General features: G+C 40.4%; 1 pseudogene; it reads right to left on the bottom strand.

The window, feature by feature from the left end:
• Positions 1 to 1,006: 1,006 nt before the first annotated feature.
• Positions 1,007 to 12,358, bottom strand: LOC119537353 (annotated as a pseudogene).
• Between the last annotated feature and the right edge of the window lie 3,933 nt (positions 12,359 to 16,291).

The raw sequence follows: 16,291 nt of genomic DNA, 5'->3' as shown, positions 1-16,291 counted from the left end.
ACCTGAGCAATGCATAAATTGAAAAATGCAATAAATGCATGCATTTTCAAGAACTACCTAAATCTTCATCATTGATGGGATATGAGGAAGAGGAAAGAGTAGTGATATTCACCTGTCCTCACATACCCTTAAAAATAAGAGAAAGAACCCTGGTAAACCAAGGGATTCAGTCCCATTACAGATGTGAAGCTGAAAATCCAGAAAAAAAAATTACTAAAATTGACCCTCAAAATTAAAAAAAAATTATTACTATACCATGTCCCCAACTGTTGTCAATTCCTTCTATAGTTAATGAAATTATGAGTAATGCCACAATTGAAAGAGGAAAGAGCCCTATGTAACTTTCAGAGAAAGCAAGGAACAGATGAACTAGTCAGAAAGCACACCACTCTATAACTCCACTTGGATGGAAAAGACACACACATACACACACACACACACACACACACACACACACACACACACGAGCATTGCCTTTAAACAGGAATGAAAATCAGACAGAATCTCCATCTGATAAAAGGAATAAAGATTGAGTTGGGGCCCTTTTGTGACTAAGGATGACCTTGAAGTTCAGGAAGTTCAGGAAAGTTTTCATGGTTTCAATGAAAAGTGAGAAAAGACAGAGTGAAAATTCTTCCAAACTGACTTTAGAAAGAAAGATGAAGAGATGCAAAAGAAAAATAGGAAGAAGAAGATGAGAAGCAGCAGGAATGGAGAAAGAGAGACAGCATTAGAGGCAGACACCAAGGCAGCACAGCTGGTTCTGCTCTGTTTGCTATTCTCTTCAGGGTTTTCTTCAGAGAATGTTTGATATCCTTGTTACTAAGGTTATAGATAGGGGGTTTCACCATGGGTTTACCATTTTGTTATGTAGCACTGAGAAACTTTACCCTATTTCCCAAGACCCAGCAGATGATGGCTTAGCATAAACAAGCAGCCCAAATTCATAGAAAAGACCAACAGCTAGTAAGTGGAAGCTCAGGTGCTAAAGGCTTTGGACCAGCCCTTAACTGATGCTATCTAAAGGATACTGAAAAGAAACAAAGCATACAAAATAAAGATAATGAGGCTTAATACTATGACAACTGTGGCCACACAAATGGAAACCACAAGCTCATTGGCATAGATGCTGGAGAACTGGAGCATGAGAGCTGGAGCAGGGGGAAGATGTCACACATGTAGTGGTTGATTATGTTGGAATCACAAAATGTCAGCCTGATCATGCACCCTGTGTGAGCCATTGCACCAGCAAACCCCATCACATATGAAGGAGACATCAACAGAGAACATACCTGAGGAGACATGGTGACAGTGTACAGCAGGGGTCTACAGATGGCCATGTAGCTATCGTAGGCCATGACTGTCAGCACATAGCACTCAGAACTGGCAAAGGAGAAGAAAAACAGCTGAGCCATGCATCCTGCAAGGGAGATGATGTTCCTCTATGGATTAAAGCTCATCAGCATTTTGTTTGTAAAGACAAATGAATAGTAGAGACCAGTGAAGAACACTTGGAAGAGGAAAAAGTACATGAGAGTGTGAATATGAGAATTCAGGCACATTGGATTAATTAAGCTCAAATTCCCCACCGCAATTAGCACATAGATCACCAAGAACAGAAAAAACGGGCAGCTAGAACTCAGATCGGTCTGTTATTCTCCTGAGGATAATGTAACTCACTGAACAGCCATTTTTCCACAGCCATTCACTTTATAGGAATGAGCTATAGAAGCAAGGGTAAAGGTGAAATTAGCAATGTACCCTCAGGCTTTGTCTCCAATGGGAAATTTGGATCTGCTGGTTTACAAGATGAAGGTTGTCTGAAAATGCACAACAGGGCATCCAGGAGCCTGATTTCTTGAGGAGATTCCCCTGGCCTGGGAGCCCAGATCATCCTTCCCTCTTCTCTCTTTCCCCCTCTCAGTTTCTGGGTCACTGTGCATAGGTGAGTGCTAGTAGACCTCCTAATGCCTCAGCATTTCCTCCCCATTACACAGGCTTCTCTCAATCTCATAGTAAGATCTGGAGTGTTCCTTGAAAATCCTTGATTTATTGTGGGTTGGGAAGGAAATTTGTAGATCAGAGATGATTCCTTTTGCGTGGAGACCTCATTGACCCTGGGCTTTGAGGGCCCTTCCGCTCCACTGTCCTGAAGAGGACAAAGTCTGTGATGATGAAGTTGGCTTAGCAATAAGCACTGTCCTCAGTCTCTGACATGCTAGAAGTATTCTGGGGAATACACCACAATTTCTACTGAGAATTTGCCCCAAAGAACTCTTTATTTACAAGGAGGACAATAAACCCTTATATGGGTGTGCCAGTTTGTATGTATTATGTCCCCCAGAAAACGCCATGTTCTTTAATGCAGTCTTGTGGGGGCAGACGTATTAGTGTTGATTAGGTTGGAATCTTTGGATTAGACTGATTCCATGGAGATGTGACCCACCCAACTGTGGGTAATACCTCTGATTAGATTATTTCCATGGAGTTGTGGCCCCACCCATTCAGCCTGGGTCTTGATTAGTTTACTGGAGCCCTATAAAAGCTCACAAACAGAAGGACCTCAGATAGCTGCAGCTGAGACACATTTTGAAGCACTGTTGAAAGCTGACATTTTAGGGAATGCCATTTTGAAACTCAGCCTGGGAGCAAGTAGATGCCAGCCACGTGCCTTCTGAGTTAACAGACTTTCCAGACACCAGTGGCCTTTCTCTGGTGAAGGTACCCTATTGTTGATGCCTTACTTTGGACACTTTATGCCCTTAAGACTATAACTTTGTAACCAAATAAATGCCCTGTACCAGTTTGAATGTATTATGTCCCCCAAAACACTATTATCTTTGATGCAATCTTGTGCAGGCAGAAGTACTGGTGTTGATTAGATTGTAATTCTTTGAGTGTTTCCATGGAGACGCAACCCACCCAACTGTAGATGATAACACTGATTAGATAATTTCCATGGAGGTGTGGCCCTGCCCATTCAGTATGGGCCTTGATTAGTTTACTAGAGCACTATATAAGCTCAAACAGAAGGTGTGAGCTTGCTACAGCCAAGAGGGATACTTGAAGAATGCACAGGAGCTGAGAGAGAAGCTGCAGCTTACAGAGACATTTTGGAGATGGCCTTTGAAAGCAGACTCTTGCTCCAGAGAAGCTAAGAGAAGACAAATGCCCCAAGAACAAGTGAGAGTGACATTTTTGAGGAACTGCAGCCTAGAGAGGAATGCCCTGGGAGAAAGCCATTTTGAAACCAGAACTCTGGAGCAGATGCTGGCCACATGCCTTCCCAGCTAACAGAGGTTTTCTGGACACCATTGGCCATCCTCCAGTCAAGGTACCCGATTGTTGATGACTTACCTTGGACAGTTTATAGCCTTAAGACTGTAACTTTGTAACCAAATAAACCTCCTTTATAAAAGCCAATCCGGAAGGGATCATACGGGATGATGGATCTCTCAGCAGATGAGCATGAACAGAAGATACTGAGGATCAGGTGGACTTCCCTCATCCCCAACCCCAATGCTTTGGATCTGTAGTAGCTTCTGCAACTTACATGCAAGCACAGTTATACATATGCCTACAATATAATCGAGACCTCACTGAAAACTAAACCAACAGGAAGTCCAAGCTCCACAAGAGAAGGTTTTTATCTGTCTTGTTTGTTATATCCCTGACGCCTAGAACACTGCCTGTCACACCGTGTCCCTCTGTCTCACTGCAGGTACCATACATTGAAAACCAAATCCAAGGAGGAACAGAAAGGGGAAATGCTGAATAAATCATCCAGATGCAGACTGATCAAAGCAATTACAGCCTTTGCAAAGTCCCTAAGGAGCCCCTCAGTTAGGAAGTGCTATATATCCTAGAGGTCCTCGTACAAACGCTGTGGCCCAGGAAGCACAAGGCTATGGAGTTCAGAAGAGGCGCACCTGTCTCAGCATGGTAGGGAGGGGGCTTGGCAGACAGTATAGGTTACCCATTCATAGCCATCTCCCTCTTCAGACAAAATCCTAAGTGTTCTGTACTGCTCAGATATTGGAAGGTCATATACTGCATGGGTCCCTCATCATCCACAAAAACCATTACAGTTATTTTAGACAGAAAAGGATTTAATATAGGGAATTAGGTCAGTGGGGGTCATAGGAAGGGCTGGAACTCTAGGCTGGGCCTCCAAGAATAACTCCCAGAATATTGCATTACCCGTAGATCACAAGAGCTACTACCTCTTACCATGAGAAGGTGGGGAATCAAGAGGCTTCCCCTGGAACTATGGAAGTCAGTAGAATGTAAGCTCCATCAGGGAAGTGATTTGGGGCTGTTTGTTTACTGACATATTCTCAGCACCTGGAACAGTGACTGGCATATTAACAGGGGCTTAGGAGTATTTGTTGAATGGATGAAAAATAAACTGCCATAATTGGAACCCAAGGATCTGCAAACTGGAATCAGTAGTTGCTGTCACTAGCACACAACTGGGGAGACAGTGAGATGTGGTTTCTGCAGCCCCCATAACTTCCTCTTGACAACCAGAGACCAATGCATGGGCAATGGAAAAATGAATATAGTCAATCCACCACTGCAACTACTACTTCACATTGTCCCTGGACCAGAGACTTAATGCTGCTATCTTTGAATCATGTTTGCCAGCAGAAAACAGTCAAGGCAGCAAGAAGAATTACCTGTGCTTTATTATTCCCTTTGAATTTTGTGTTATAGGAATATATTACCTCATTTTACAAAAGTAATAAATTTTAAAAGAAATTAAAATCATCCAAGGAACAAAAAAATATTAATTCATTCAAGTTTCTCCTCTTCTGTGAAGTCGTCCTCAATTGACTTGAAACTTCCCTCATTTGAGCCATCACTATGCTTTCCACATTCCTTTATAACAGCATTGACCACTTTATATTGTAATTATCATTGACCAAGTAGTCTTAATCTCCTTCCAGCTTGGATGCTTCTTGAGGGAAGGGGTTTCGTCACATTCACGTTTTGCATCTAGCGCCTGTACAGTACTTGGTATTTAGGAGGCGCTCAGTAAAGGTTTGTTGAATTAATGAATGAATAAACTTCTGTGCAGAAGGGAAAAAAAAAAAAAAAAAAAAAAAAGCCAATCCATTTCTGGTGTTTTGCAAAAAGGCAGCATTAGCAAACCAGAACACCCCCTTTATAAAAGCCAATCCATTTCTGGTATTTTGCATAAATGGCAGCATTAGCAAACCAGAACAATGGGCTTCCAAAATATTCAAGTGAATGGAATGACAATGTACTTCAATGTCCTGTACTTCTGGAGAAATTGATTAGAAGTGTAAAAAATTATCCTTTCCCACATGATTTCCTCCCAAGTTCAGTGAATACCTTGAGAGTAGAAATTACTGAGCCTGTGCTTACATCCTGTGACATAAACAAATGATTAGATACACTGGTTCTGAATTTTCTACTAATTTTCTGTATCACAAGAGGAATCCCTAATCCCCTGTGCAAAGGACTGATGGCCCCCTTGGTCTCTCCCCTCAGTCTTCTGGATCCTAAGCATAGCTCTAAAGAAAGGAAAACCTAGGGGCAGAATCTTGCCATTTCTAGTACTGTCCTACTACAAGCCAAAGGGTTTGTATGAACAAAATATTACAATATTGCTATAGTATTAAATATGATTCTGCATTCTACCTCAATGAAATGATATAACAAAGTGGTTGAGTGGGCCATTATGCCAGACTGAATTTAAGGTACCCTTCTCTACTTCTTAATTCTGAGATTGTAGACAAATTACACAATTCCTCTGAATCTTTTATCCTTATCTGTATAAAGAGGCTTATAAAAGAGCAGTCTCATAGGATTATTGTAGGGCTTTAATGAGTTAATTCACATAAAGTTTTAGATCATGCCTAGCACATAAGAAGAGTGTAATGAGTGTTAGCCCCCTCCCTTTCTCTTCTTCCATATTCACATATATCAGAGATTCTAAACCATGGCATGACATGTAGTGCTGAGCTGTCTATATTTATATATTAATGAATGCACATCATCTCTGGAATCTTCCAATTAGATACCAGTACTACTGTCCCACCCCAATTCTGAAAATCAAAATTTCTGAACCTTAAAGCCCAGGCATTTTTTTATGTCACCTGGGAGTCAAAAGTGACCAGGTTTGAGAAGCTCTCATCTATGTATGTATCCTGACCTCTGCCCTGCCTTACAGATGCTTCAAGTTCAAATTACTCCAAAAGGAATTGAGCATTTTCTTATGGTTCTCATTATGGCTACTCCTAATGCCATCAGCGTCTAATTTCCTTTCACCACCATCCAGGCAACTAATCCACAAACTTTGTTGTCATCCTATGCTCCTCCTTTCTGCTCTCCATCTTCATCCAGTCTCCAAGTCTTGATGTATCTTTATCCTTTAAATCCTGGCCTGGACTTTCCACTCACTGTACAGTTTTGGTAGTTTCTGTTCATCTCAGATTTGGATGACATTAATGGTTTCCTAGCTTGGAGTCCTATGGAAGATGAGAATGTGGCACAACACAAAGCTTCTCTTCTTGCCCCCTCTCACAATTCCTACCAATATGGCTATAATCATCACAAATTAGTTTAGAGCAATATCCCTGCATTACATTATTAAGTCTGTTTAAATGCTTTTCACAGCTATTTCATTATATGTATGATTGCTTTTGCTTCACAATTTTTCCTCAAGAATTAATTTTTGTACCCTAATTAGTTTATTATTCCACAGATTTTTCCTGATTTCACCCAATGTCTTTCCCATTTTTTATAAATCTCCTCTCAGTACTTTCAGTCACTGGTATTTAATCAATTTTATCTTCTTAAACAGTCCTTCCCCTGAGTTTTCTGACTCACTGTGGCCTTGCTCACTTGTCCTATAGCTGAGATGCAATCTGATATCTTGATACCTTTCTTCACCATCATACTATAGAGTTTCTTTATCTCTCCTTTTCTGGGGTCCTCTGTCAATATTTCTTCCTATTTCTTCATTTCTTATGAATTTTTGTACAACATTTACTACCTTGGCTTACTGATTCAAATTTTACAGACCATGCATGTCTGAAATTGCCTTTATTGTACCTTGCTACATATTAGTCATTAGCATAAGAATAGACTACTGATTTGGAAGTCACTTTTCCTCAAAATTTTGAAGGCATTGAACCAGTCTTGAGAAACTCATTGCTTTTCTCATCCTGGATACTTTTTAGGGAAACCTATGCCACATTGGAGAAGCTTTTAAAATCTTATGTTTGTTTCCATTGTTCTGAATATTCATCATAATGTATTTTGATTTATTCTATTTTCATACATTGAAAGGAGTCTTATTAGATACATTCTGGAAACTTTGGTCTTTCACTTCTGAAAAATGTTTCTAAAAATTTGTAAATTATGATACTCATTGAATTTTCTGTTTCCTTTTTGGAACTTTCATTATTCAGATGTTGGACCTGACTTTTCATTATTCAGACTTTTCTTCTTTTTGCACTTTATTTTCTTTTATTTTACTTGCATTAACTGCCTCTTGAGGAAATAATCTCAACTTTGTAATCTAGGACTTTTATTGATTATTATTATTTTTTGCTATCATTTTTAATGTTCAAGAATACATTTCATCTTTTACAATACCTTCTTAATGTTTTCTTCAAATTATTTTTGAATGCTCATTTTGTTTATTTGATATTAGAGGTTCTCTTTAAGTGTCTCAGCAGACTTGCCCAGACTTAACGTTTAGGATATGGTTTCAAAAGCTGACTAGCAACTCAGTGTGGGTGGCTTGTGAACTCTGAGCCTCACTAAGAGAGGGGATTCTTAGTTGGCAATGCATGGGGGTGTATGGTGGGATAGTTTATTTACCCTGAAAATGGTCTTCCTGTCTGCCTTAAGGATATAAGCCTGCTTTCAGCATACTCTGAGCTGAACTGAAGGCTGAGAGTATCAACATTTATTAGGTAAAGCTTCCACTGAATTGCCCTTCTTCAGTGTGCTAATCCCTCCCTCAAGTATGCACATAATCACGAAAGTTAAAGTCTTTGGGTTTTACTTTCTTAAAGAATAAACCTCTACTGTTTTCTTGGTTTTAAAATGGAGGTAGTCATCTGGCTGCAAGGAGTGGCAGAGGACATCTGAAGATCTAATTACTTTTTAAAAAGATTTGGAAGCATTCCTCTAGTTTTGTCCCACCTTCACCAATACTTCCAAAGGCTCTTTGTACCACTAAATTCTGAGCGAAGGAGAGATAGAATGGCATAAATCAGGTGGTATCTTGATTTCTTCCAGTTCTTTCTTAATGCCAGTTTTTATGAGTATGCTAAATAAGGTTCTCATTTATTTACTTTCCTGCTTACAAAATTTTTGTTCTGAATCTGCTGTTTCCTCTGTCCTTGTTAGTTAATGCCATTTTTAATCCCTTTTCTTTAGTGTTAGAAAATTTAGGAAGGAATAGAGACAAGGTGTCTAGGAGAAGCCTCTCATTGTTCACTAGAGTCCTCTGGCTGCACTTCTGAGGTGACATTGAAGCACACTAAGACAACACTGTCCTAACGACCAGAGATTAAAGCTCCCATGTGTGGAGCAGTACCATTCTACTCAGAGTGGATTGTACATGAAGCCTAAAATCCTGAAAATTGTCCTCTATTTATGTTATTTACTGAGTCATTTGATTCCATGACTAGTTTTGAGCATTTGGCTATGAAGTATGGTGAAGACAAACATGAATGAGATACAGGCTCTGCTCCTAGGATCAGAGTTTATTGCTAGGTGTGAAGCAGGAAAACAGCTAGCCTATTGGTCCAAAATCTGTATCCCCAAACTGCAATATTTCTGATAGTTTGATAGTATCAAAAGATGGGCAGGTTTTAGGATAATGAATACAGTGGTCCCTGATGATGTAATGAGAAGTGATCTAGTTATTGAGCATGCACAAATTGATTAGATGCTTAGTCACAGAACATATGTAAGAAAATGGTGGCCTTAATATGATGATGGGCATGATTTTTAGTATTATAGTGAGGTGTTGGTGACTTGTAGCTTAAAGTCTAAGCTCCTGTGCATGTCAGGCAGGACCATTTGGTTAGATCCAGCTTCGGTTATCAAGCTAACTTTGGACTTGGGGTAAGTTAGTTCTAGACTGACCCAGGACCTTTCATTAATAAACATTAGGGGCTGTCTTTAGTGATCATAAGACTTTAAAGTTCAAAAACTGGATAAATGGGTGTAAGTGAAGGTTTTTACAATCTCAGGGGCACAAGATAAATGCTATACAATCATTCTCAGAGATCAAGGCAGCTGGATAACAGTTCAGGTTTGTCTACAACAGTTCCCTTTGTCTACTCTAATATACCAGAAAGTAAAAAGGAATATCTGTATAATGATTCAGTAGTCATAATCAGTCCTTATATCCTAACTTCTGGGTTACAATCTCAGTCTCACAACTGCCCTCTGAATGAGGCATACCTGTCTCACCTATAAAAAACCCAAAGCTGAGAGGAAACAATGACTGTTTCAAGGTCAAAACAGCTAGTGGCAGAGAAAGACTCAAACTTCAGTCTCTTTGAATACAAAATTGATTTCTTTTATCATGACATTGTAAACATGTAGCTGCTGTTGTCCTAATTAGTCTATTTCCCTTTGGAACCCCTCCATTGGGTCCTTGAGAAAGCCTCTGTCTCCCTGTAGATCTTAATTACTGATTGCAAGATTTTAACTTTAAATGTAATTTAGCCAATCAATATTTGTCACTGTCACCATCTCCACATCACTTTGTCTAAATTCCATAAAATCTTTAAACCTTTTTGACTCCGGGAGACAATTCTGAGGCTTTTGTCTCCTGTTTCCTTACACAGCACTCTGTAAAAAAAGAGCTCACTTTTTCTTTGAAACCCAGGTGTCATAGATTGGTTTTCGTGCACATCTGACAGTGATTTAGGTAACAATATTATGCATACTTTAACCATTAATCACCAAGTTACAGAGAAAGATTCATAGTTAGGTCTCTCTGAATACAAAATTGCTTTCTTTAATTCTGACACTACACAGAGTTATATAGTATATGCTATCATGCTTTTTTTGTACAAGGTGATTTCACCTCTTTCATTTTAAGTGAGAGAAATCCAACCTAGCCATATCAGCCTACACCAAAAAGATGTAAATCTGGTAATTCAAGGATGTACATGGCTTCATGTGTGGCTGGAAAGGGCCAAGTCATGGCATGGGGTTTCTGTCTCATTTCCCACTTTTTTATCTACTTGATTTCATCAGACTTGATCTCAGATAGTTTCTCCTGTATATAGTGATAAGAGAACCACATGACTTCCTACATTTAATCATCTAAACTCAATAATTTCAGGGAGAAAGCTAAGTCTTTTTTTTTTTTTATTATTTTAGCAGAAAAGACAAGAAGAAACTATATTCAAGAAACTATGTCTGAACTAATCAGTGTCATGAAGTGTTGACATGTGCTCATTAGACAGGGCTCTGTTTTATGAGATGGGCAAGTTATTCCCACACAAATGATTTAAACTGTGGTCCCGTCATCAAAGTCCAGTCAGAAAAAATGAATAGCATACTGTGAATTTCATTCTGAGGATTTTAAATACAGAATTATAAAGATGTTTCAAGGTGGAAATAACAAAAACTTATGGTGATAATATGTAAAAACTAATCAATGTAGAAAATAGCTACCACCCCTAGGATGTATGAAAGGGGCAGCATAACAAGATTCTCAGAGAGGCTCAGTAGGACAGGTGCTTGGATGAATGGGGGCCTTCAGGCTGGCCTAAGATGCTTCTGGATCATGTAGTATTAATACAACCAGTTTGTCCCTTGTCATAGGTTCACACTTAAAAACCCATCAAACCCATCACTTTGAAGTAGTGTCCTGGACCTATTCTTTTTTTTTTCCAAGAAAACAATTTTTATTTAAAAATTCTTTCATAAAGTACTGGAATGTATACATAGATAAGGAATTTTAAAATGATTCTTCTGGTGTAGACTGTTTCCTGGATCAATTCTAGCCCCAAAACTTCACTGTATGAAGTCTGGCCTTGTAGGAAGTAATTTTTACTGCACTTAAAGGAAGCCAGCTGAAGCCAAGATCTGAAGCGTGTAGCTTCCAATTATGGAAAGAAAGCATCATCATCATTCTGTGTTATCATATGCTGCAGTTGCTGAATTTCCTTCTCCATCTTAGATCTCAGCTCCCTTTTCACCTTATGTAAAGTTTGGGCGTGGGATTTCTCTTTGGCATTGAGCTCTTGATGTCCCTGTGATATGCTTTCTGCAAACTGAAAACTGGTATTTGTAGTAGTTCTCCATTGAGTCATTTCATTCTGGTGCTGTCTCTTTTGTTTATCTCTCTTTTCTTTAGCATAATTTCTTAGGTCCCTTAATCTTTGCTTCTGAATGTGTCTACCTTCTTCAAAAGGTTTCTTAAATATCATTTCTTCCTGAGTCCTCATTCTCATCATTTTTGCATGAAGCTGAACTCTATAATCATCATAATATTTTTGGGCACAACTTGCTGCCGGTTTTCTTTTATCTTTGATTGGGTCATCCTCTGCCTGTTAATGTGATGCTTAAATTCTTGCAGTCTCTTGTTATGTTCATATTCTTTCTTGACAAGTGCAGTCAGGTCATGCCTTCTTACATCTTCTTCTATTTCATCCTGGAGTTTCTCTGATCAATTTTCTCGAAATGCACCCTTTTTGAGCTGTTCAACCTGTGCAATTTGCTGTTTCCACAATTTGCTGTTTCCACATTTCTCTATGGCCAGAAACTCCTCCAGCATCAGGAGCAGGAGACCATATTCCTTTAATTTCACCTCTGTTTCCTCCTCATCATCATTTTTCACTAGAGGTCCAATAGTCTCTTGAACTTTATCAAGATTCTTAGTTCCTTTTCAGATTCTTCAGTTATTGCCATTGCTCAGAAGTGGTGGATATCTGTTTCTTTTAGCTTTAGCTGCCTTGTTCTCTCCATATGTAACTGTTTGTGTTTGTTGACTGGAGACAGAGAGAGCAAATGTGATCTGTAGGGTGGCTTTCTACACTTGGAAAATCCTTAACTGCAGTCACTGTTAAAGGCACCCTGCCCCCTCGAGGTCACCCACATCATGGCTCCAAGCATCATGAGCCTGGCTTCAACTGTGGGTCAGAGGTCACTGGCAGAGAAAATGGCAGAAACCTCAAGACAACCCTCAACCTTGCGGCCCACAGGGGCCTTGCCCCAAGTGCCACCAGCATGGGCATTGGGCCAGGGACTGCACCATCTCCCAAAGTGGGGCCAAGACAGCCCCTTGTGCCCTGTTCACAACAATGAAGAAGACTGAGGGTGTCCGAGGCTGCTGATCTTGGCCCATTCTTATGTTGTGGTATAATTCTTACCAAGTAGTTGGATGGACCCTGGAGGGTTAATGCCACATCAGGCCTTTAGTGTTGGTCTCAGCTGCTGGCATTTTGGACTTTCAGAGGCAGCTGTAGATGTATCACCCTAGGAAAGAGACAGTCCATGCTGCTGTAGCCATGGGTAGCCTCCATCTCTGCCACCATGAAAACATCATTCATGTGCACATTGTACCAGTTCTGCATGGCTGGTGATGAAGACTGATAATTGACATCTGGCTAAGCCATTTTATCCACTTGGTTTTCAATGCCTCTTTTATGATGATTACTTTCTGGTGGGTTTTAACAGGTGAAGATAAATCTTTAGAATTTATGCATACACTTATGTCCACCCACATGTGCCTATCAGATACCACATGTCATTGCTATTTCAATTCTTTTGTTTCCAGACCCTGGCCAGCTGACCATTCTATTGTCCATTTCCAGGAATTTGTAGATTCTTATATCAGGTCACATCTTCTACTACACAAAATGAATAACCAGGTATCACATAAACCATACCATCTATTAGGAAAAGGTTCCATCTCTATTGCCTCTCCAGGACATCTTTGAATATATTTTCACCTTTACCATGTTAGAGGTTTCTAGCTGCAAAATCAAATACCATCCTATGAAATGGGTTAAACAACGTGAATTTCTTGGTTCATAGTTTTGAGGCTAGTTGAAGTCCAAAATCAAGGTGTCATCAAGGCAATGCTTTCTTCTGTAAGACTGTGGCATATGAGGCTGATTACCAGCTATCCTTGGTCTTTGGCTTTTCTGACACATGGGAATGCACATGGCAGCCTCTCCTGGCTTCTTCCTATTATGGTTTCCATTAACGTTCAGCTTCTGGTTGCTCCTTCCGGCTTCCTCTGTGAGACCTTCTTTATAAGGACTTTATTAATAGGATGAGGATCCAACCTGGTTCATCTGGTCCACACCTTAAGTGAAGTAAGGCCCTAAATACAGGAGTTCACACCCACAGGAATAGACGAAGATGTTTCTCTGTGGAACAGAGCTGCAAGCCAGCACAGTTCACACTCAACACCCCACAAACACCATGTTATTTGCACATGCAAAATACATTCATGCCATCACAACATCCCAAAATCCTTAAGTCATTTCAGTAACAATTCTAAATATAAAGTCACATCAAAATCAGTATGAGTGTGATCTATCCTGAGGCAAAATTCACTCTTGTCTGTAAACTTGTTAAATCTAGAAATCAGAGTTATTTGTTTCCAATATACAATGGAGAGATAGGCATAGGATAAACATCTCTGTTCCAGAAGGGAGAAATCGTCAGGAAACAGGGTCTGGGGTCCCAAACAATTCCAAAACCCAGCAGGACAATCTCCATTAGATTTCAGTGTCTGAGAGTCATATATGGATTGAGGTTTTGACTTTCCAGACTAATTGAGTGGTGACTCTATCCCTTCAAGCCCCACCCCTTCCAAATTCTTGTGCAGTGGTCATGCCATCCTTGAATATTTGGGCAAAGGCCCCAACTTCTTGAAGTACCAGGATAATGGGCAGGAATTCTGTGACTGCCAGGACACAGGCCTCACTCTCTCTGAGCATAGGGGTGGCTACCAGGTTCTCAAAAAATGCCCCAACATAGGACCCACCCACTCTGAGTATTAAGGTGGCAGTCAGACTCTTTCTGAATGCTGGGACACAGGCCCCACCATCTCAGAGCATTGGGGTAGCAGCATTCTCCATGAGAAATGAGGCACAAGGCCCACCCCTCCAAGTGCCAAGGCAGAGGGCCTGCCCACTTTAAATGCAGGGGTGAACCTGACCTTTCCACACACATGGGTGTGCCCACTCTCTTGGCCTAAAGAGATCTCTTCTGTACTGTGGCAGCCCCTGGCCTGAACAAAACAGGCCTGTGGACCTTGGTGCTCTGCAGTCTGCATGACCTAGGCAGCTAATGTTTAACCTATCATCTTTGTAAGCCAGTAAAGAGAAAAAGGGTAAATTTTAACTTTAAACAGGAAGTAAGCAGGAGGTGAGAAACTCTTGGTCTCATGAAAGAGCAAGAATGTTAATCTAGTCTACCTGCTTTGTGGCCCCCAAGTGTTATCACTCTTGTGGTTATTTACAAAGCCCCATCTTATAATTCTTTCCTTCCTGCACCACCCCCATGTCACAGGATGCTCTCCCACCCTTAGGAACATCTTTGTCCTTAACCCTTGTAACTGGCTTGCTGTCCTCTTTCAATCACTTGGCCAACTTCCCTGTGAAAGCAGTACCCACCCAGTGAGAAAAAAAACATTTGATTTCTGCTAATTTCTGCCTCTGTGAGTAAAGCCCCAAATCAAGTTTATGTTTCAGAAAATGCTTGGCCTCTTCTTTGGTCTTTTGACTGGCAAAGCTCCCTTGGGCTGTGACATGTACATTCCTCGGCTTCCATGATTCTGCCCATGAAGTCATTCTTCTCTCAATTTGTCCCTTCTCTTTCAGTCCAGGCTGGCAGTGATTCCACTCATAGAAATATTGCAACAACTTTGTTGGCTTGGCATGCATTTCACAGGGTTCCAAACCATCAGATAGCAGGATTTCCACAGATCTTTCCTGCATAATTGTAACACCAATCCTGATTCTACTGAAATGGCTGACTGGAACCACGTTCAGTTAAACTCTCACATGGAGCCCTATTCTCTGGGGATTTGCTTTCTAGAGCTCAGGGAAGTCCTGGATAGAACTGCTTCTGGCTCTAATTTTAGAGCTCACTATCTGGATCAGCTCAGAATTTTCCAAACCATCACTTTATGGTCCTGTGCTCAAGATTTCATTTCTCAGCTTATCCCTTTCCTCTCACGTTTTAATATAAGCTGCAAGGAGATACCAGGCTGCATCTTCCACACTTAGCTTGGAAATCTCCTCAGCTGAACATTCAAGTTCACTGATTTCAAGTTCTACCTTCCATCCAACATCAAACTCAATTTTGCCAAGTTTCTGTCACTTTAAAACAGGGATAGCCTTTCCTGCAGTTTCTAATAACACATTTGTTTCCTTTTAAGGAGTCATTGGAAGTACATTTGGCATCTGTATTTCTACCAACAGTCTCTTCAAAGCATTCTAAACAGCTTCTGTGAAGTACCTTATGATTTTTCCAGCCTCGTCCATTACCCAATTCCAAAGTTGTTTCCACATTTTAGGTATTTATGATAGCATCACCCTACTTTATGGGACCAAACACTGTTTCAATTTTTTGGCTGCTAAAAAAAATATCATACCATGGGTTGGCTTAAATAATGGGAATTTATTGTCTAATGGTTTTAAGGCTAGGAGAAGTCCAAAATCAAGCTGTCTTCAAAGCAATGTTTTCTCCCAGGAGACTTTGGTATTCTGGGGCAGGCTGTTGGCGAATCTCCATCCTTGTATTTTCTGTCACATGGCAATGTATATGGCAGTCTCTCCTGGCTTCTCCTTCTTCTTATGGGTTCTATGGATGTTCAGCTTCTGGCCGCTCCTTGGAGCTTCTTTCCTTGTATATGCATATATGTGTGTGCATTTATGCATATGTGTATGTAATTCTGCCATCTCTTTAATGACCCAAAGCAAAGCAAATAATTGGAATAAAACTTTCTATGGTTGAAAGGGGGAATGAAGCAGTCATAGACTGCAGCAGTGGCTTAATAAGGGCCTGTAAACTAGAAAAAAAAGAAAAAACGAACATGTTTTTCTGGGGTACAGCGCTCCATGCCACCGTGACCCACTTTAAAGACCAATCCATAAGCTTGACTCAGGATAGTTCCTCCTCCTTCAGTTGGCCATTGAGGAACAAAGATATGGTCAAAGGTACCAATGGGGGAAGCAGTGCTGGTGCAAGAGTGTTGGATGACATGTGGATTTTAGATACCCACTTAGGCAACATACTGTTGACCTCTCATTTCATTCAG

Source organism: Choloepus didactylus, chromosome 6, assembly GCF_015220235.1.
Source record: "Choloepus didactylus isolate mChoDid1 chromosome 6, mChoDid1.pri, whole genome shotgun sequence".
In the NCBI taxonomy this organism is placed as follows: domain Eukaryota; kingdom Metazoa; phylum Chordata; class Mammalia; order Pilosa; family Megalonychidae; genus Choloepus; species Choloepus didactylus.
This window is presented reverse-complemented; position numbering and strand designations above follow the sequence as displayed.